The sequence below is a fragment of the Diadema setosum genome, chromosome 7 (genome assembly GCF_964275005.1).
Source record: "Diadema setosum chromosome 7, eeDiaSeto1, whole genome shotgun sequence".
Lineage (NCBI taxonomy): Eukaryota > Metazoa > Echinodermata > Echinoidea > Diadematoida > Diadematidae > Diadema > Diadema setosum.
Window position 1 is genome coordinate 2674353 of NC_092691.1, and position 20822 is coordinate 2695174.

The window sequence follows — 20822 nt, forward strand, 5'->3', positions numbered from 1 at the left end:
CCATGAATATATGACTCTTTCTCCAAAAATAATCTGGGAATGACTTACAATAACAATGAGGCTCTGGTGGAACAAATAATGCTACTTCACTGTAAAAACATCGGTGTTAGATTTAACAACACAGGTGTTAAATCTAACACCGGTCAAACTTCAATAAAGGACCACACCCACAGGTGTTAAAAATGCACTGTGATGGTGTTGAAAAGTGTTCACCTGACACTTTGTGGTGTTAATTTGACACTGTACTGGTGTTAATTAAAAAATGACACCACATGGTGTTGATTTGATATCTGCTGGTGTTAATATCAATGGTTTAACACCCGTCCAGCTTCAATAAGGGACCACACCAGCTGGTGTTACTTTGGTGTAAATTTATTTTCACATTTTTTCAAAAATGTAGTATTTTAATGTAATATTCTTGATCGTCTTGTTTAAATTAAAAATCAACAAGAAGTGCAGTTACTAAGAAACTCTTCAAAAAACAGTTTAAAATTTGGAAATGACACCCGTAGGTGTTAATTTAACACCATAAATGAGCACTGAAAATTTAACACCAGCTCGGTGTTCACTATTTAACACTGGACTTTTTGCAGTGTTCATACTGCACAAATCATCCTAAAAAAAGAATATTAGTTTCTTGCATAGCTGCACATTCAGTGACTTCATCAACCTGGAAGCATGAAGAAACAAGCTCCGGGTGCTTACTGTATAAGCTGTTATTTTTGCGAGGGTTTAATTTTCGCGAAATTCGCGAATCAGAGTTGGACCACGAATTTAACAACATGCAAAAATGTCACCATGCGCTAAGGTAATAATGCACTTGTGAAGGCCTCTGTGTCAATTCGCGAAAGCAACATCTCATGAAAATGTTTGTGACCTCCTCATTCGTGAAAATAACAGCGTATACTTTGTAAGAGGACCACATCACAAATCGGCATTCCCCTTCTACTTGCCATTATATCATGAGTGAAAATACAAACGTAGTGATCTTTAGCTCGTCTTTTCTATTCTACTTGCAAGGGGGGGGGGGGGGATGGGATCAATGCAAAATATATTACAAGAATTGAAGGAAACCCAAACCCGAAGAGAAATGTGGATTGAGTGAAAGCAGCAACATTAGTAGAACACATCAGTGAAAGTTTGAGGAAAATCGGACAATCGATGCAAAAGTCATGAATTTGTAGAATTTTGGTGTTGGAACCGCTGGATGAGGTGACTACTAGAGGTTATGACGTATGTGTGGACAACAATAAAAAGAAAATATAGGGGGAATTCCACAAAAATGCATTTTTCATGAAAATTACACATTTCATAACTTGATATTAATTACTCCCCATGCTTTCTGAAAGCGGTTAGTCAAGCGCTCTTTCATTATGCAGGAAAAATGAATTTTTGTGGAATTCCCTTCATATTTCCTTTTTATTGTTGTCCACACATACGTCATAATCTCTAATAGTCTCCTCATCCAGCGATTCCAACACCAAAACTCTACAAATTCACAACTTTTGCATCGACTGTCCGATTTTCCTCAAACTTTCACTGATGTGTTAAGAAATTCTACTAATGCTGCTGCTTTCACTCAATCCACATTGCTCTTGGGGTTTGGGTTCCCTTTAGTTTCCTTTTAGTCTGGATGCAAGCAGTCCAGACTGAGTCAAGGAAGATCTTTTCTTACAGAAGCAAAAACATGATGCAGCTTTTTAGCGCAAACTCTTTTTTTTTTAAAATTCCTGAGTAAGTATATTTTTCTCATTCCAGTCCACAAGACTGCAGAGGTGAAGGAGCAAACTCACACATCTGGAATTTCTCCAAATAGACACTAGAGAACATGGAATGGCACAGGCAAACATGAGTCATGGCTATGTCAACCAGCATCCAAATATCCTTTCCAACGCCCGTCCCTCCCCCTCTCCCTTCCCTTGATATCCTCTTAACCCGCTGGGCATGGCAACTGGCAGCTTTATGCATTAAATCCATGAGTGATTACCAGCCATCTGAGAAACGATGGGTTAATGGCAAGATGGCTGATGTCCAGCCAGGACACAGATGACTGCACTTTGTTCACAACATGACATCATACAATAAACATAGCCCCTGACAACTCACCTCCATCAATTCAAGCGCACCAGGAGCCAGTCATATGCCATGGTTATTACTCATCCTAGTGATGATACCATCATCCCTAGCCTGAGATCCTGGGATCACCTCCTCCTTCCCCACCCCACCCCACCCAACCCTAACACTTCCCTTTTTGTGTGGTGGTCACTGTTCTTGAAATTTTTACCATCTTTATGAGCTCCCCCCCCCAAAAAAAAACAACAAAAAAACAAACAAACAAAAACAAACAAAAAAACAACAAAAAAAAAAAACAAGTAAAAAAGGAATAGAAAGTGATCAAGCAAATAAACATTCTTTGTGCACTGATGACAATGTTAATTCCAAATAAACATTGTTCAAGACATTTAGTTTTCAAGTCATTTGCTTTTAGCATTACTGGTATTACATAATGGGCTTGAATTGAATGAAAAAAGAAGTATTAGCATTTTGCTCGAAAATAACAACAAAACACACAAGTCTGATACAAAAAATATATATATGTTTAAAGAGCACTCAGTAACTCTTATATCTTAGGGCAAAGATGATGTTACGCTATGGACATCCACTTCAGATCATATAAGAGCTGTGGTGGATGGTATTTCTGTGTAGGCCTACTTAAACAGATCTAAATCACTATGCATAGGCCACATTCCCTGAATATCTGGTGAAAAATTGAATAGAAGTTGTATTTATATATTTCTGATGGGTTACTATGAGTAGATGATTTTTTTTTTCTAATCTTTTTAGTGTCTTGAATTTCTTACTTGGCCCTATTACATGAAACAAACTGAATCAAAATCAGTCAAGGACAGATGAACAAGAAACACTTTGTAAATGTGTGCCAGACAGTGAATACTGGGAGCAAATTTTAAATGACTTCTTAAAAGGGGATGGCTTGTACCTGATCAGTGGGAATCAGTGGGAATGCTGGGGGATGATTGTTCCAATCCTTGTGGGATTCGTTTAAGAGTACATTATATATCTATTGTGTGAAAATTATTTGCTTCAGACTGGTCTCATACCAAGTTCAAGTAATGTGCAGTTTAATGTTTCCAGGTTAGCATGCCTGTGCAGTGACGAGGCGATCATTAACAGTTGAATATGAGACTAATCTGAAGCAAATAATTTTCACACAACAGTAGATATATAATGTGCTCTTAAATGAATCCACAAGGATTGGAACAATCATCCCCAGCATTCCCACTGATTCCCACTGATCAGGTACTAGCCATCCCCTTTAAACACTCTGGCACATGATCAGAGGTATCACTGATGTTCACTAACACAAAACCAATGAAAGAAAGCTCAGGAATTGCAGGCATGAAATTCATGAAGAATTTGGTGAAATCCATTTCTGGAACACTGAAGTAATGTGAAAAAAAAAACAACAACAACACAAACAACAAAACAGAGCTTTGTGGGCAAATGCTTTAGGTTCACATTCACTTTAGATCGCTGCCAGAGAATTTCTATCAAAGCGGGGCTGAGTTACTCATCAAAGATATGATTTCAATGCAGCCCTTTGTTTTGAATGCACTTTAATCAGCACCCATTTAGAAACTAACCTCCAATGGCACTCTGCTTTCCTGGTCATACTTGACTAAAGCAAAGAATATATGGGTAAATCCAGTCAATTTGAAATAAATTCAAGGGCTCGATCTCTGATTTAAACCAAATTCATATTTGGATGTTGATGAAATCCTGTTTAGCAGATAAAATCCTGCCTGGCAAGCTATAACAGAGAAAACAAGGAAAAGTAGAAATTATGCGGTGCGTAATATATGTCCCCGCCAGAAGTACATGTAGCATTTTGTAGCAAAATGTACAATACAGGTAAAATACCAAGGTCAAAAGTCAAAGGTCAAAATTCTGTGTAGAAGTTTTGAAGCCCTCACCTAGTGCCATCACATAAAGCAAACGGAATCGAAATTGGGTTAGAAATGGCGAAGGAGTAGCGTTTTGTAGCAAAATGTACAATAAAGGTCAAAGGTCAAAGAAGTAAAAGGTCAAAATTCTGTGTAGATGTTTTGAAGCCCTCACCTAGTGCCATCACATAAAGCAAACAGAATCGAAATTGGGTTAGAAATGGTGAAGGAGTAGCATTTTGTAGCAAAATGTACAATATAGGTCAAAAATCAAAGTCAAAGAAGTCAAAGGTCAAAATTCTGTGTAGAAGTTTTGAAGCCCTCACCTAGTGCCATCACATAAAGCAAACGGAATCGAAATCGGGTTAGAAATGGCGAAGGAGTAGCATTTTGTAGCAAAATGTATAATATAGGTCAAAGGTCAAGGTCAAAGGTCACAACTGAAATTCTGTGTACAAGTTTCAAAGCTCCTATGTAGTGCTATCATATAAAGCAAACAGAATCAAAATTAGCTCATAAATGACAGAGAAGTAGCAAATTGAAGATTTTGATCACACACGGACGCACAGACAGACAGACAGACAGACGGACACATGGACACACACACGTACGAAGCCCGTTTCATAGTCCCCTGCTCGAACTCGTTCGGCGGGGACAAACAATGTTTTAAAAGATAAAGGTATGAATCCAAACTGAATACACCATCTGTAAGAAAATTGTTCTAACACAATAACCATGTTCTGGCTTGACCATTTTTCTGGATGTGCTTGCATAAGTGGGTGATTGACAATGTACCTGCATTATGATAAGAAATGGGGAATAAAACATTTAAAGGCTGCTGTCCATCAGAGGAATTAAGCTATGTCCTCATCTCAAGATGAGGAAAAAATATGATTAAAGTCAATTTGATTTAAGAGGCAGTTTGAAGAAGTTTCTGTCTTCATTCCAGAAGTTAAGGAAAGTTTGATGACTAGAAATGATAACCACCAGACAGCCTTTGTGACTCATAATGCCTCATATTTGATGAATGATTTCAGACACGAACAAAATGATATTCCCTCTTGAATTAAGACAAAAATGGAACCAAACAAGCTGAGAAATGCCTACATGAGAACTTCACACCAATCAGTAGAAAAACCCCCATGTGCTAAGGTTAGATCAAGGACAATTGGGCTGGAAATTATGACGTGACTCAGCAAAGGAGGAGAGAGAGAGAGAGAGTGTGTGTATTGGGAAAGAAAGGAATATGATATGATGATTTCAGCATGTTATGGTATTACTCATATTTATGATGATTAACAGTTCTCCCCTTCCCCTCTCATAAAAGATGGACAAACAAATCCCACACGGACGGATTGATGTGTCAGAAATATCAACTGCGTGGCATATTATGATGGAAGGGGCATTTTGTAATATTGGCAGTCAAATGCTTAAATCATTTTTCTTTCTGTACTTCATTAGAGTGTTGTAATGTACTGGAAAAAAAAATGTGCTCCATCTTCCTGTAGGCATTTTGATCCAAGGTGATCAATTTGCAGGAGCAACATTCTGAGCAGAACGCATAAAAAGAGAAGAAAATGTACACACTGGCGATTAAGGACAATGTATTTGAGCTGCCAAGAAAGGATCAGCTAACTCATGGTTCAGCAGGTGCTTGATAATTATTGAGGAAGTTAAAAGCAGTGTAATGACGTCGGAAAAGTATTGGATTATGGTTGGAAGTCACATGGGAACAATTACAGAGACATGGCTGAATTACAGTGAAACAAAAATTGTATTGATGTTAGATGGACCGTTGAATTTTGAATGGGTCGTTATCAATCATCAGTCTCAAATATATCTAACAGGAAATGTAATGGGCCATCAGGGGTTTGTGAAAGAAAGACAAGGTAGGCCTACATTGTATTTGCAATGCTGTTTTACACAATATCTCAAATCATCCCAAAGCACATAAAAGTCATTTGAAATTATTGGAAAAATACTTCATGATGAAAGCAAGCCACCACAAAGCATTTTTATGACAGTCTGAAACAATCATGTACCATACACTTTTGAATATAAAATGGGTATTTGTATGGGGTAAGCCCTTTTCATTCACCTCTGATAGTCTACCAAAGTTTCTCCTTCTCTCTAGTGTTTGCTTGCTGGAAGGCAGACACATCCATCCCCCCCCCCCCAAAAAAAAAAAGAAGAAGAAAAAAAAAAAAAGAATGATGCTGATGTCATGACTGGCTAAAATCAACACTGAGGAGGCATCATGCCGAATGGCATACACCTGGATAATATTTTGTAAAAACGTAGAAAGCCCCCGCTGGATGGCTGTTGCCTTGGAGGACAAAATACTCCAGCGGATGTTTATGGGGAAGTTTGGGTGAGCTCAGACAGATACTCCATTTCCTGTGTATTCGTATCACACTGGCAAGAGACGGTAATTTACGGCAAGCAACACTTAAAAACACTTAGATTTTATTGGGTGGTGTGTGTGTGCACATGTGTGTTTGGGGATATCACCAACACAGCCACAGTGCACAGAGGGGTAATGTGTTGATAACCTGGAATTTTATGGCAGTCATGTATGATATAATGAAATGAAGAAAAAAACCCAACAACAATACTATACTGACAAGACATGAAAATCTTTCAATTTGTGAACACTTCAACTGCCCTGCTGAGGTCAAGGCGAGACTCTACCCTTAGAAAGTTCTTTGAATTAAAGGAGTAACTTTGCTTCTGAAAAAGAAAAGAAGAAAACCAAGTGAAACTACAAGTATGGTCAGACAAATAAAAAAAAAACTAAAGGTTATGGTCAGGTATTAATGCAAGTTAATATGCCAATTCCAGTACATAACATCGTCCTTTTGTCTGAAAAGCATCTCACACTGTCATCACACTCAACTCCAGGCAGCTACCATGACTGCTCTAAATGACCACTCTAAAAACTTGTTATGGTGTTGTGGCATGTCGCCTTTTATTATTATCACTTTTTGGGATATCTCAGCCATTTGAAAACCAATTTTCATCAAATAAATGTTGAATCCTTCTTAAAATTACATGCTCTTTCATATTTCATAAGAGGCTTTTCATTATCTCACTTAGGAATGTTCAAAACATGAATCCCCACCTCAACCAGTACTGTATAGTCCCTTTAATCCCTTTTTACACTTGTGTTTCTTAATCCCGTACTTTCTCTGACCCAGGACTATCGTTAGTCCCGTACCAATTTTTTGAGCTTACACTCGCCAATAAATCCCGTACTAAGCTCTTGTCCTGGGCTAAGGAGAAAACTGACATTTTTACACTCATATTTCTTAGCCCCGTACTTTCCAAACCACATGAATATTCATGATTTTTGTGGAATTCCTTTTATATTTCCTTTATATTGTGGTCCTCTCATACGTCATAACCTCTAGTAGTCTCCTCATCCAGCGGTTCCAACACCAAAACTTCATAACTTTTGCATCGATTGTCCGATTTTCTTCAAACTTTCACCGATGCGTTCTACTAATGTTACTGCTTTTACTCAATCCACATTGCTCTTTGGGTTTGTCTTCCCTTTAAAGGTACTAGCCCACATTTGCAAACCTACAAAAATAAAAACTGCATAAAACAGGTCCAATATGACTTCAAGTACAAGTTATAACAGTAACATACCTCACCTGTCGCTCTTTGTCTATACCATTCGATAAAAGAGAGAAAATCATCGTTTTAAAATCAATTTTCAAACCGGGTCAACCCAACCCAAAATCGAATTACGAGCGCGGGCTATAGCTACGTACATTGTACACGTAACACGTACGTGGACCGGAGCTAGCGAGCGTTATACGCATGCATACGGATTACGGTGCATTTTCATTTACTTTTATGAAAGTACTGGACTAATTGGAACGAAATTTTGCACAGGTGTTACTGCAAATCATACCCAAACTCCATGCTAACTATGAGACCAATTGCTGCAGGTTTACAAATGTGGGCTAATACCTTTAAGAACAAAAACATCTCAGTGGTCCAAAGTACAGTATTCTGCATCAACATCAAATGATAGTGATCCTAGTGGTATAGTTGCAGTATTTGACTGCAGTTATATTACTCGATTATCACTTGGTATGTTTTATTTTTGTTGTGTGTGTGCGTTTTTTTTTTCATAACCTTGTACTTTTTAAGTAATTTCCCCAGGAATTATGGGTGTAGCTGTTAATTAATGCAGCTGGTATTAACGCGGGCCAGTAATTGACTGTGAAATGGACCCATGATATACAAACATGGTTTAAATTGTTTACCTGATCATGTATAGCTGTAGATGTCTCTTACTGGCTGAATGGTTTCCTGCTAGAGTGACACGGAGGAAGTGTCAAAAGATGGGATTTCCACTCCCATCCTACACTCTCACGATGATAATGTGATGCTACACTCAAAAGTCATATTCTGTCCTAGCACTAAACCATGACTCAAGATTTTCCACGATACCTGGTAATTTTCGGTGCTCGATGGCCTCGGTTTAAGTGCAAACTTCAAAGGACAGAGCGATCGAGAGTGAAAGCTATATTAATTTCATGCCACAGGAAAAGTTGTGAAATCCAATCACTTGGATCTGAACTGTACCATGAGGAGGGTTAGAACACAACCAAGGATGATTGTATTTATCTGAGAATATTGGTCAGGTGCTTCCCTTTTTACATTTCTTTGTGTTTTTCTTCGTTGTTTTGTTTCAAGGTCTCTTGTTCTCATGGCATGGGACAGCAGTATTTGCCTAATTATTCTACGGGCTCTGAATTCAGTGGCTGTTTCTAAAAACTAGCATCTAGAACACAAAGCTCGTAGGGTTAACAGCAAATCCCTGTCCAAGACAGCTGTCATAATACACAGATAAAGATGCGATGAGATTTTACATGCAAAGAGTAAAGCTGAAAAAAAACCCCACTAAAATAGCTAGATTATTTAGAATTTATCAGCATAAATCTCTCTGTTTTCGTAAACAAACAAGTGTCAAGAGTAACCATTTGCTGTTATCCAATGTGCTGGAAATGTACCACATGTCCATCCATGAACAACATAGAGCTGTTCTTCCCATTTTGGGCTCGTCTAAACAGGAAACTGACACAGGAAAATGCTTTGACATGCTTACAGGATTACTGCCTTGAATATCATGATTAAAATAACAATATCCTGCCAAAACATTGAAATGTTCATATTTCCCTCTGTCAAATATTAAAGTCCTTTCATGATGTAGTGGCTTGGTCCTATCTGATAGAGCATGGACTGATCAAACTATAAAGCCTTTATCAGGAAGAAAATGTAACAATAAACTTGAATGATTGTGTGAGGAATTAAATAAAGAAAGAATAAATTGGTGAAAGCCCTGTAGAGTATTTGTAAGTTGAAAGTTTTGAGCAAAAAGTAGGTAATCTTCTCCTAAGAAGGAATTCAAACATATTTATAATTCTTAATGTTACATTTACCCCCCCCCCCAAAAAAAAAAAAGCCTAATGAAGTCGATGTCTCAGGAAACTTTGAAAGGATGTTTTTTTACTCATAACCACAAGACTTCTTCCCAGGAGCAAACCGAAATTTTACATATTCTATTTCCATTGTCACATATAATCTCCAGTCATATTGAGGAAACTGAGACAGTATGAAGCGGATCACAGGCTGCATCAAATATTAAGGACTGTATTCCGTCAACTCAAAGAGCCGAAAGTGCAATACCATCTGTGACAACAGATGAACTGTGACACAAGTGGCCAAACTGCCTGCAATCAAAAGCAAAACTAGTTAGGTACTGTTGATTACATCCGTCAAGGAGGTTATTTGTTTGGCAGGGAACAAGAACCAGGTAATTAGCTTTTGGTGGTGATTTGGATCACTGTCTGGACCCATGAATTTGTGATGTCATCAGGAAACTGTGAACACAGAATATATCAAATGGGAATTTGGCAGTCGGAGCTGCACAAAACAATTCACTGCATCAAAACATATAGACCTACACTCGATATTGTGCATTGCACAAGATGATCACAGCATGTTCAAGTCAAGAACCACGTACTGTATTCGCTGAATATTTCACGAGGCTTTCATTTTTGTGAATTTTGCAAATCGGGAAGTCTTATAACGTGTACTCTGAAATGCAGGAAAAGGAATACATAACTAGGTGATCTATGGCAGGATGGTGCAAACTTGAGTCTCACAGAAATTACTGTCAGACAAGGATCCCAATCAAAAACACCATAAACTTTTTGTGTTTACTAGAACTTGAATTTCCATGGAATACTGTATTAAAACACAAATTAATTCACTGTGTCTTATTTCTGGAAATTTAACAAGCAGATGAATAATCAGAACATTTACAAATTACAATTGTTTATACACACATTTAAAAAGAAATGAATGTAGATATTCTTTTTTAAAAAGAATATCTCAACTTCAGATAATATGCTGTTCTTACTTCTGTGTGGAACTATTAGCTGCATCTGAAAACAACTACAAAATATTTTTTATAAACATGGTCATTGTTAGGACCTGCATGTCATTCCAGATATGATTTTAAATGTTACTTCATTTATACCAAGTTTACAAAATGTAATTCTAAAATCACTTTTACCAGGCTGAAGTATACTAATAATCAAAACATTTTGTTTGGAACTATTGGCTGCATTTGAATTAAAGTATGTACTTTAACACTATCATGTCCGTTTTCATTTTTTTTTTCTTTTTTTAATCATCAAGTTAGGTTCACTTAGAGTCAGGAGGGTGATAAATTTATGCTAACTACAGTATTGACATAGTTGTGAAAAGTGTGATAACTCAGTACGAAAATTTGTGTCTTTTTTTTAGGCAAACAAGGGCAGCAAATGAACAGTACTTACATACCAATTAAATTGTAACTCAACAAGTCTCTGTTTCTTAAAACACTGATTGCTCCAAGCAATTTCATTCCACAATGAGAAGTGAATTGACTTTGGAGGTTTGCAAATATTACATTCTGTCAACCTTTACTCACAATTTGAGTTAGGGTTAAGTGCAAGGGGGCGACATGGCAACCAGCTTTAAAGGCATAATTTACCATTTGCAGATGAAACTAAATCCCAGCATTAGTGCTTTAGAATAGTTCTAAAATGTCAGATAGGGATAGAAACAAGCACTGTAAAAATTTGAATCAGTATAATCGATAAATATTGTTAAATATACAAAATGTGAACAATAGATGTTATGAAATTGCTTTTAGACTGTCTACAGTTATGATTTAATGAGAAAACAGTGATATCTACAGGTACATTTTGGGTTTTATTGCCAAATTTTCATATGATGTTTTGATGAGTGATACAACTGACCTTCACATATGCATTAAATGTGATAACATAACATTCTTTTTTTAAATCACTGCTCCATAAAGTAAACTCTATCTTTAAGTTCCGACAACCCCGGACTTGACCTCCGTTTAAACCTGTCGCTTTCCAATCTGTGCGAAGTGCTAGAGCACTTGCAGACATAAAGTACAGGTACAACTCATTATTGTCTGGTTTATGGCAATGTGTTTTATCCCCCCCCCCCCCCCCCACCCATCAATGCTGCCATGGTCATGTCTGCACAAGGTTTTTGTGTACATTTGTTTGTTAATTTGCATGTTTCTTTTTTAATACAAAAAAAAAAACTTGTTCAAGAAAGTAACATGATGTATTAAATGCAAACATCTATCCTGATCATATCATATTATCATTGTATCACTCTGATTTGCCTCAAACTTTCACCAAGTTTTTCTCATATTTTTTTTTCTTTGTTGCGTTTCCCAAATCTACACCTTATTACACTTCGGGCAAATTTCCCTTTAAAGGCAGTATACTCAGTAGCTTTCATGTCAGGAACTGTACTTTTACGTTAGAGGAACATGAAATTGTCCTAAGCTTTGAAAGAATGTAAAAGCAACTTGAAAGAACTGTTTCTATGCTGGAGATGAACTCCTGGGAGGTCTGAGTTGAAATCTAACATTGGCAGTTTGGAAAGCACATCCCATCTTCATACAAAGTGTGATAGGATTAGTTTGCAAAGAAAGGGCTCTATAGTGACTCTAGCTATGACAATCTTCAAGTCTCCGTCAGACCGAAGTTCAAACTAGCAGGCTATTTTGCGGTTTATGAAAAAAGCCAGATATTACATACAAGCATCTTCATCAGCTCGAAAACAGCTTGCTTGGGAAATTAGCCCAAAGTTGACGCATCTGTACCTTGCATCATTATTTGGCTCAACTTGCTCAGCCACAGAACTCTAGGTAGAGTTCTGTGGGCTTGGCGCGCGGTTCAAATGATAGGATCGAGAAAATTTTGTGCTGATGGAGACACAACCTATAAAGCGTGCTTATTCACAAATTAGTGTGCTATTTCATAAACTACACGTGTAGATCAAGATTTTGGGGGAAAATTTTGCCTGATCAAATAGCGTGCTATTTGAGTCTTCATTACACAAATAGTGAGTAAATATGACATTGGGCTAATTTCCTAAACACAAAATAGCACGCTATTTTGAAACTTCATTCTGATGAAGACAGGCCTAATGACAAACTTGATGAAAACTGACAAGATGCTGTAGTATAGGTTTCCTTTTGGCAGCATTAAATAACAGGAAGGCAATTGAATTTAAATCTTGTGACACATTACTCTAATGCTAGCAGATGAATTCTATAGGAGATAGGAGCGCTGGCAGATGCAAGATGCCATCTATGATGATAACCAGACATTGCCATGCTATTGAACCATAAGACAATGCTGCCCTTTCACCAGACTTTAAAGGTAAGGGATACCTTTTACAGACCTCCCAAATTGCAGCAAAACATTAAATATGAACCTCAGGGGACTTGTTTTGGTCACTGCTGAGAAATTTGAAAGTCAACATTTATCTACAATTTGAATAATGCACAAAACTCAACTACTCAGTAGTTCTGTGTGTCAGCCACACTTAAGCATTTTTGTTGCAGTCTCCTGTATCTTTTATCTATAAACACAAATCTAAAAGTATAAGAGCTGATGTAATAACAGTGTGTGGCAAGAATGTATATAGAAATGTTTGTAAGTTTGGATGAACTTTCTTTACAAAATATACATGATGGACACACATGCAGTGCATGGGTCTGCAAAGGTAGCCTAGTAATGTACTGGAATTTACGGTGAGCCCCGAAAAAAATTCAATTCAAAATCTAACGGTCAATGAAAATGTACTAAATGTTACCTTCCACTTTCAATACTTTATGGGAGTTTCTAAAATGATACTCTCTTCAACATACCACTGTATTTATACAACTCTTCATTTAAGGCATGCAAATGGGATTCCCTACCTTTAAAGAGTCCCTTGGTAGCAGGCAATATATCTTTTATACCCCTTATTCAATCAACCCAGGAGACTATCATACCCTTGACATTGACAAATGCATGTGTATCTTGGAGTGGGTTGGACACTGACCTTATCCTGGAACAAGAGGGAAATACAGAGGGCTCAATTGTTTGCCACTGACACTGACCCGAGGATGAACTCCATGCTTTTCCTCTCCTTTTGTGACGGTGCCCTCACTCAACGAGGTTCGGACAGGATATCAAGAGCACACCTGCCTACCTCCTCTTTATCTCCCCAAAATAGACCCCGACTTGGCGGGACGCTGATAGGGAAAGCAGATCACATAGGAACAACGAGGGGAGAGAAAGAGAGAGAGAGGGATAAGTGAGGGAGAGAGAGATTCATAACAAGAGACAAAGAAAATCAGAAAGTAACTGACAGAGATTATTAAGTGGTACAAATAACAGGAAAAGAGATGTGTTGTAAAAAAAAAAGGGACATAAGTAATTTGTGGAAGAGAAGCTGAAGAAGACAGATGGGAAAGGAATATTGTAAGCTGTGTGTGTTTACAGCTGTCAACAAGATAAATGTTTTTAACAAATCTACCCTCTTGATACTTGCCACTACATTTTGTACTTTATGAGCTCTTTTTATTTCAGTGAGAGTGTGCGTTTTCCGTGTGCCTGTTTTATTGCATTATACGGTATTTGTACCCGAGAACTGGTAAAGCACAATACAGAATCTAGGCAATGATCCTTCAGAACGTTAATAAGAGGGCCATTGACTTTGAGATAGAAAAATCACAATAGGCGTGTCTTCATCAGCCCGAAGTTCAAACTAGCGGGACATTTTGCGGTCTTAGAAAATAGCCCGATACAGCGAATGTGCGTCTTCATCAGCTCGAACAGCCTGCTTCGGGAAATTAGTCCGAAAATTGACGCATGCGCACTTTGCAATATTACTCTGCCTGGCTCGCGGTTCGAAAGTGGATTTCCCCGCTCAAAATCTCCTATATCACCGTATGTACGATTCTACAACCAGGGAGGTGAGCAGTACAGCAAATTCTCTCAAAAGGGATATTAATAACGCTACTCTTTCTTCTGTCCAGTGAGGCATCTTATATGAAATTAACGAATTGCAATGTTTAAACAAATCCAAAATGCACACAATCTGCAAGAATCTTCAGCTAAGGTATGAATAGAGTGGACCAGAAGAAGAAGTTTACAAAAAAGAAACAAAACCCAGCTAGCATGCACGGCACTGAGTTTTAATAGGGAGGTGAGAGAAATAACCTCCCTGGTTTTAAAGATGACAACAACAGTAGGCCTATAGTACACACATCCTTGAATACACCGTGCGTGTAATGTACCATACACAATCACTAGCTGCTTGTAAATGCGCTTTCCATTGCCAGCTGGCTAACCAGAAGCGTGGAGGGATCGAGAAAATTTCGGGCTGATGGAGACGCACCCAAGACAGCGCGCTATTTCACGAATTAGCGCTCTAGTTGACGAACTAGACCAAGATTTTGGGGGAAATTTTCCCGATCAAATAGCGCGCTATCTGCGTCTTCACTACACAGATAGCGCGCTATTTTGACATCGGACTAGTTTGGTAACCGCAAGATAGCGCGCTATCTTGAAACTTCGGGCTGATGAAGACACGCCTAATGTCAGAAACATTGGGAAGTTATCAAGAAAGCTGCCCAGCAAACTATACCAAATCAAACCCGAGTTGGTTCAAAAGGGAAATTACTAGTCAGTGTAAAGTTTCTTTAACTTCGCAAGAAACTTTGCTAGGTGTTTTGTAAAGAGAACGCACACAGCAAAAAAATACTGACTTTATTCATGTAATTTCTGCTTTCCCTGAAGAGCATGCCAAATAAATGTATGAATGGTTGTATCATAGAGTTGTACTACGATTGCACGCACTGCACGATACTGTATTGACGCTACCATCAGTACATCGAACGTGAACCAAAGAGCATGCTGGGAATGACTAAATGAGCAAGCAGGGCATGCACCATATTTCTAGAAACTTCACGATCTGTATCATCAGAACTAACATTGCAACTATTCCGAGTAGTGTGAACAATTTCTTGAATGACAAACTTGCTTTCACACTTCAAGAGTATTCCAGTTTGGTATTAAATAACGGCAAAGCTTCAAGAATTAACATCATCTTTCCATTTGGCCTGCACTGTCCCTTGCAGAACAGTGACAAGAAATGGGGGTCAAAGACAACTCCTTGACACTGACCTCTCACCATGATGACCCATGCAAGTGTACTGGTCAGACCAGACCGGCCATGTCAGTCAGTCAGGTGATGCACCTGGGACCAACTGCTCACTGGGAGTGACCTCCACTCCTGAGCAAACATGACCGACATCTTCCCATCTTGGGGACAAAGGGCCAAATGAGGACACCCCTGATTATCTGGTGCACCTGCCTGTGTTCCTTGGCTTGGTCTAACCTGATGCATGGTAAGCCCTTTGAAAAATAAACAGCGAAAAAGCCAGCAGTGGAACAACAAAGCACTTTAGTGGAGAGATAAAGAAGGTGGAAAAATAAGTTAGACATATGCACATTAAGGAAAAGAAACACAAACAGGAAGAGGAAGCACAGTGGAAATGAGGATATTTTACTCTCTTTCATAGAGGATGTTCAATCAAATAACAGGAGTCTGTTATGGAGAGTACTGTATAAGCTGTAATTTTCATGAGAGTTTGATTTTCACAAATTTTGTGAATCACTGTTGGAGCACTGGGGTAATAGTGCATCATGTTAGCACCAGTGTCCATTCATGAAAAACAACATCTCGCGAAACTATCTGTGATCTCCTCATTTCAATTCAATTCAATTCAAAATGATTTTATTTCCATATAAAGTAATACAAAGTAATATATGTAATGCTTACATGAGTACGTAATATTTAAAGGAACTTTGAATCACATAAGTTTCATTTGCTAGAATATCTGTTTGCAAAACTTCTTGGACAAAATTTGTGGGGGAATCAGGTTTTTTTTTTTTTTTTTTTTTTTTTTTTCCCAATACAAAAGTCTTATGTTTTTAGCCTAATCAAGTCTTACTGACGGCGCTGTAGTATCTTCTTTTTTTTTTTTGTTTTTGTTTTTGTTTCACCTTGATGAGATTCAGTAAAGGCGTGCTTCCTCAGAGTGGCACTTGCAGGATGAGGATACTGTCAAACAAGGAATGTTCGCGTGCACAAGATTCGCAAAATTAAAATTCATGTGAAAGTTCTTGTCTACACTGTACGCATTAAATATTGGAGGCAACTCCCGAAAGTTTGATGCTGCGAAAGAGGCTGTCAATTTGCGAAAATTTCATGCTGCGAAAATGTTGTGTTTTACAGTAACAGTATGGCTATGCCTTGCCATTCCACTGTAGTAGTTGTGCAATTGTGCAACTCATGTGGCAGATTTGGCACTACCTGCTTTGTCTGATTCCCCCCCCCCCCCCCCACTTGAACATTATTTCCACATCATGCACAAGATAAGTTTATCTTCTGAGATGACACTTTTCTACAGGAAGACAGAAATTAAATGAATTAATCCTTACACAGTGACTTTTCATACACTGGTGGATGTAGGCAATTCATGGGCAATTGATTTTGCCAATCTGCAACAGACTGTAATAAGATAACTGATGAGGGTATGAATTTACAAGGCACTCTGGCTGCGGAATAGTTGTTGAACAACCAGGTGTAAATCTGCGCGGAGATAACAAGCTATCTTCACGACCATCTGAACTTTGTGCAAGGTTCCTGTACAGAGAAGTCCATTCACCACTCAAGATTTCAGGTTCTGACTCACAGAAATACAAAGTACAGAAGACAGAGAGGGAGAGAGAGAAAGATATATATAAAAAAAGTCTCAATCTCATCATATCAGAGCCTATGGTAGCAGTCTAGACAGAAGGGGGTGTGGCCTAAGTGATTACAGTCAACCAATAGAGCGCCGGGTTACAAACCGGTTTGTTCTTCCAGCAATGTGCTTTGTTGGAGGGTTCCCTCTGCTTGTGTTTTGGAACCATGTGGTCGGAATTGTTGAATGCCAGTGCCTTTGTTAGGGTACAAAAGACTGGGCTAGTGCCAGCTGCAGCTGCTATCTGACCAACTTAAAAAAATAATCAACCCTGCTACAATGGTGATTGAACAACTTCAAACTGCTTTAATGACAGTTGTTTTTTTTTTTTTGCAAAACAGTTTTTTTTTCCATATAGTTTTTGTTGTTGTTGTTCTTAGAGCAAGGTCAAGCAAATGTTATCCGATGATGTAAAATGTTTTGGCAGCAATCATAAGTTTTGCTGGGTATGAAGCGGGCCCTTAGGTATATAATGCATGTGGATAAGCATGCACTTGATCATCAACCCAAAATTCTGCACAGAAAACCAGAAAAGCAATTAACCTTACAGCATCTGGAAAAACAGGCAGAAAAGTGGTTTTGATTACTCACAAAATACTAGAAGCACAACTTTTATATCTAAGCTACTTCAAGGTCCCCTACATGCACAACTTCAAGGTCCCCTTCTCCCCCTCCTTTTTTTTTCTGCATTCTTAGTATTGGCAGAGACAAGAAACAAAAACAAATTTAGAAAGTGACAAGGTCAAAATAACGATATTGGGAAGAGGAGAAAAACAGAATGGTCTGTAAGTCCTCATCATGAAAAAAACAAGAGAAAAAGATACCAGTATATTTGGTTACAGCTCGTTATTCCGAAGGTTCGTTATTCCGAAGGCTCTTCAGTCCAAAGATTCCTTATTCCGAAGGTTCGTTTTTCCGAATTTCATTTTCGGATGAACAAATCTTCGGAATAACGCCACAAATGTTTGGATTAACGAACCCTTTTTCATTTTCGGATTACCGAACCTCTAGGTACAGTTGAACCTCTCTTATCCAGCCTCCCTTTAACCGGATCTCTCTATTATACGGACGCAATCTCGCCGTGATTTCTTTTTTTATAATAATTACGGGAGGAAAGGGGGATTCCCAACTCCTTGAGAACTCCTACACAAACACACATGAATTACATATTACTTCCAACATTAACATACACCTCTATTTTGGGGTCTGTTACTGAGTGTAACAATGAAAAGGTTGCAGTATACACATTTATCTTTTAGTGATCGTGAATTCTGTAATCTCATTGGTCAATCAACCACTTAATATATCCCGTATTACGTGGATATGACGTCATGATACTGTATTACACAGCCAGCTGCGCGTGTACCAAAGACGCTTATAGGAAAGTGCGCGCTAATCCTGTACAAAACAAATGGACAGCGCGCGGTCCTCAAGCGTATTGCGCACATAACCTGAGAACGCTTGATAAACAACAGCAACTTATATCTATCTGGCTACTGTGCACTAGCTGTGCGTATCTTATGGTGTGTAACTGTTACGTGTATGTATTTGTCTGCGCGCATCGCATGCAGTAATCAGCTCGCGAGACGTAGGCCTAAGTCAACATGGTCATGGCTGACAGCCGGCGATTTCAACATCATTCACGAGGGGAAATCAGCGAGAAGAAGGTTAGCACTTACACTAAAAGATAAAATCGTTACCCCCTGCTTGTTCTTACGAAATACGGGAAATATCTACGGTCTGGTGCCATATTCCATTCGGCCTTCGGCCTCATGGAATATGGCACCAGACCGTAGATATTTGCCTGTATTTCGTGAACAAGCAGGGGATAACTAATATACTACATGTGGTACTACAATGGGCTACATCAGTACATGTGTAGGTATATGTACATGTATAAAGCATTGAGTCTCCCGTATCCGGCCAAATCCCTTATCCGGATGAGCCCCGGTTCCGACTTGTCCGGATACGAGAGGTTCAACTGTATAGGGAATTTGCGTGTTTTGGATTAACGAACCTTCGGAATAACAAACAGCACCCGTATATTTAACAGCAAAGACTATTTGTACCTTTGTAGGACTGATGAATAATTGGGAGGTGAATGGTTGCATCAATAGCCCCATTCACATATAGGTCTACCCAACAGAATGTTCTTTGAAAGAAAGATATTATTCAGAGGGGTGAAGGTTCAGGTGCGAGTTTCTTCACTTTGTCTCCCTCTACAAATAAAATTTGTTAAGATCGCAACTGCTTTTGTACTTTGTTCTTTGTTAACTAATTTTTGCAACATGCTGCCGAATGTTGCCGAAACCGTCATCAATTTTTGTGTGTGGACACAAAAAAAAATCATAAACTTTTGTTGTACGTGCTGCAATGTGAAGATCAATCTCACTTGTTTTTTGTTTGTTTGTTGGTTTGTTTGTTTGTTTTTTAATAATTATGGAAACTCTTGTGGTAATTGCCCTGCACAGCTTGTGTGACTGATATGCAGTGGCAATAATCTCGGTTTTAGTATCATGATGCATAAAACCAAAAACTCTTGTGTGTGAATGTGGCTACAGTAGCAATGACTTGCATCATGGCAAGCCTTACGCACTTCATCCACAAGAGATTTGCTTACTAAAACAGCCCTTCCAGCAGTACAGTTGAACCTCTCTTATCCGGCCTCCCTTTATCCGGATCTCTCTATTATATGGACGCAATCTCGCCGTGATTTTTTTTTTTTTTAATGATTACGGGAGGAAAGGGGGATTCCCAACTCCTTGAGAACTCCTACACAAACACACATGAATTACATATTACTTCCAACATTAACATACACCTCTATTTTGGAGTCTGTTACTGAGTGTAACAATGAAAAGGTTGCAGTATACACATTACTACTACTTAATACTACATGTGGTACTACAATGGGCTACATCAGTACATGTGTATGTATATGTACATGTATAAAAGCATTGAGTCTCCCGTATCCGGCCAAATCCCTTATCCGGATGAGCCCTGGTCCCGACTTGTCCGGATACGAGAGGTTCAACTGTACTAGCATCTACATCTTACAATGACTCTTGATTCAAATGTCTGTTTTGATACATGACAGTGATGGAGATGGTGACTTCTGCCATTATGTATTTGAAGATAGTGGCCCAAAATCATGTGTGTTAAAGTCAAACATGAAAGGGATTAATACCAAGAAGTTGCTTTGCTCCATGAAAGTTCGATCTTGAAGTTTTACTATATTTTCAATGAAATTCACCTTCATAAACACGCTACCTGTACCACCATAAATCTACACATGGTCAATAAAAACAGTGCAGATGTGGAATATAAACCAATATTGATATTTTTTTCCTTCCATCTTGCTGCACTAGAGTCAACCACTCATCTTTCATATGTACAGATGGTTATGGGTGACTTTTTTTCAAGTAAAAGTGCTGCTGCACAATGGTTCATCTGAGGATGCTCTGTGAACCTTGATAATGGAAGCATGAGAACAACACCAAGAGAAGAGTGACCTGCAAGAAGCACTCTCGTCTCGCTAGTTTGAAGTGAAAACACGCTTGTTGTAGCTAGACAGCAACGATTTACAGTTTGCTCCGTGGTATCATCATATCCGCAGGCCAAGGTGTCGTCTCTCCTCCTGGCATGTGCACGTCTTCAACTTT

The 20822-nt window shown here is 38.5% G+C and overlaps 1 protein-coding gene across 2 annotated transcripts in view; it reads right to left on the reverse strand.

Moving 5' to 3' along the window:
• LOC140230443 (uncharacterized) overlaps positions 1 to 20822 on the reverse strand; it is a 62276-nt gene that overhangs the window by 13005 nt on the left and 28449 nt on the right. The window contains exon 1 of one of the 2 annotated variants that reach the window (XM_072310597.1): positions 13407 to 13544. The exons of the other annotated variant lie outside the window; for it this stretch is intronic. The gene's annotated coding sequence lies outside the window, so the exon portion shown is untranslated. Of the gene's footprint in view, positions 1 to 13406; positions 13545 to 20822 lie in introns of those variants that run through there. 2 annotated transcript variants of the gene reach the window in all.